Raw genomic sequence first — 2,500 nt, 5'->3', positions numbered from 1 at the left:
CACCATAGCAACCAAACCTCACACTCACTATCCTGCCTTTGCATAACCTCACTTGATTTTTTTAATCAATTGAAATGTCGAAGTTCTCTCCCTTGTATCTTTTCAGATAAATTTTTATTAACGTTAATGTTTTCTTCTTGGTATTGAAATAATTTCAGATAATTATAATATTATTACTCGATTAATAATTGTTTCATTAAGCTGTTGATTTAATCTGTCACTTTAACACCACCACCTCCACCACCACCGTCGTCGTCATCATCATCATTATCATAATGGTTCTTGGGTTACTTTAGTGAAATGCTCTCTGTTGTACACATTTGGGTTTAGCTTCTGGTTTGAAGACCCCTCCCCCCTACCTCTCTCTCCCTACTTCCTGCGAGATTTGGAAACCCTGTGAAGGGCCATGGATTAAGTAATAAAAAAACAAAAAAACAAACCAAGCATATTAACTTGCTTTTCACAATATATATTATGTGTACTATGCACATGTGTTAATGCATATCTGTGTGTTCTTTTATATATACTCTACACTCTGAACCACCCTTGGATTGGATCAACAGTTTACATAGGGCTGGCTACCTATGTCTATTTGTATTCTTTTATTTGTTTGTCATTTAACTGTGTTCAGCACCTGTATATACTAACTGTACATACTAGCTGAATTACCTGGTAATAATCAGAAGAGTGTGTGGGGGGGGGGGGTATTTCCAGTTCCCGTTTCCATTACACTGTTTCATGTCCTATCCCGATCCCTATTCAGTTCCCGTTTTAGTTCCACTCCCATTCCTATCCTTAATCCTATTTCAGTATATAAATTTTAGAATCGGGTGTAATTAAGCCATTAGATAGTTTATTAACCTTTATGGTTATAGTTTATTGCTAAAAATAGTTATTACAAACTATTAATGCGATTAGTGGGTGAATAAGGGAAGTCCCCGTATTATTTTAACAAATGAAATGAATAGGCATCTGATTAAAATGTTCCATGTCCTATCCTGTTTTCTGTTCAGTTCCTGTCTTTATGCCCAACCCATCGTTTTCTTATGCTAATGTTTTCTTATTGCTAAAAATAGGTATTACAAATTATTAATTCGATCAGTGGGAAAATCCGCATACCATAGCTGGCTTTGTTGTGTGTCGTAGCTTATCTGGCCGTATCTTGTGTAGCACGATAAATATTAAGATGTTACAGTAATTTGTATTTAATTCATCAAATTAATCACATGGTGAACCAATTTCCAGGTCATTGGTCATTACATTGTTCCATGTCTTATCCACGAATCCTATACGGATGTGACATGCAGAATTGTTTTCCTTTTGGAAAGCTGAGTTGTTCTTTCAAAGGGTCACATGCTGTTTACAGTGCCTTGTTGAACCTTACAGCAGCCTTACTTAATTCATATCAGTAGATGTGTTATTGATTTGTAAACATGTGCTACAGCACCCCATAGGGGACCCATTATGAATTTTCATTGAAATCCTATTAGTCTATAATTCAACTGGATGTTAGTTTAACATGTATGCAAAGTTTCATCAAAATTGGTTCACTGGTGTAGGGAGCAACATGGTAACAGATAGATCAGACAGACAGACTGAAATTGCCATTTATGTATATAGATATATATGATGAGCTTCTTTCAGTTTCCATCTACCAAATCCAATCACAAGACTTTAGTCAGCTTGAGGCTACAGAAGACACTTGCCCAAGGTGCCATGCAGTGAGACTGAACCTGGAACCTTGTGGTTGGGAAGCAAGCTTCTTACCACACAACCACACCTCTGTGTGTGTGTGTATGTGTGAGCTTGTAAGAGGAAATGAGAGATTGTGTGGGAGAGAGAAAAAGATATTCTTGTGAGTGTGTGTGTGTGTGTGTGTGTTTAAAAGTAGGAAATGAAGTGGGCACTGAAGAAGACAAGGTCAGTTAATTGGCATCCCCCCCGCTTCCCACACCCCGACCAACAATTCTCAAGACCATCACCTCCTGTCCTATTAAAAGAAAAGAAGTGGAGGTGAAGAGGAGGCAGGATTGTCTTGAATGGCTTGAGGTGATGAGAGACTTTGAAATCCTGTTGTGTAAGTTCAAACTGTGTTAGCATTAAAACAGGATGTTTGTATAATATCATTGTTAAAATGTCATTCGATTGAATGCCAGGGTGTGTAGGAAGTAATCAAATAGATTGAGAAGAGATAGTCTCCAATGAAACAGAACACTTTTCTCATTCATAGATTATTCTAGAACTCCTTCGACAACAATTCCTTGCTAATTTTTGTCTTTTATATTTTTTTTCCTTTCCTTTGTTCTTTTTTTTCCTTATCAGATGAATCCTTATATAGATGTGTGTCTATATATATATATATATACATGTGCGTGTGTGTGTCTATATATATATATATATATATATATATATATAAAAATAAATGTATGTTTGTGTGTGTGCACTTATATATATATATGTTTGTGTGTGTGCACTTATATATATATATGTTTGTGTGTGT

The 2,500-nt window shown here is 35.9% G+C and overlaps 1 protein-coding gene across 4 annotated transcripts in view; it reads left to right on the top strand.

The window, feature by feature from the left end:
* Positions 1-2,500, top strand: part of LOC106867819 (inositol-trisphosphate 3-kinase homolog) — a 30,498-nt gene that overhangs the window by 9,302 nt on the left and 18,696 nt on the right. The gene's annotated exons all lie outside the window — the stretch shown is intronic.

Source organism: Octopus bimaculoides, chromosome 22, assembly GCF_001194135.2.
Source record: "Octopus bimaculoides isolate UCB-OBI-ISO-001 chromosome 22, ASM119413v2, whole genome shotgun sequence".
Lineage (NCBI taxonomy): Eukaryota > Metazoa > Mollusca > Cephalopoda > Octopoda > Octopodidae > Octopus > Octopus bimaculoides.
The sequence above is the reverse complement of the archived record's forward strand: the minus strand, read 5'-3'. Positions and strand labels throughout refer to the sequence as shown.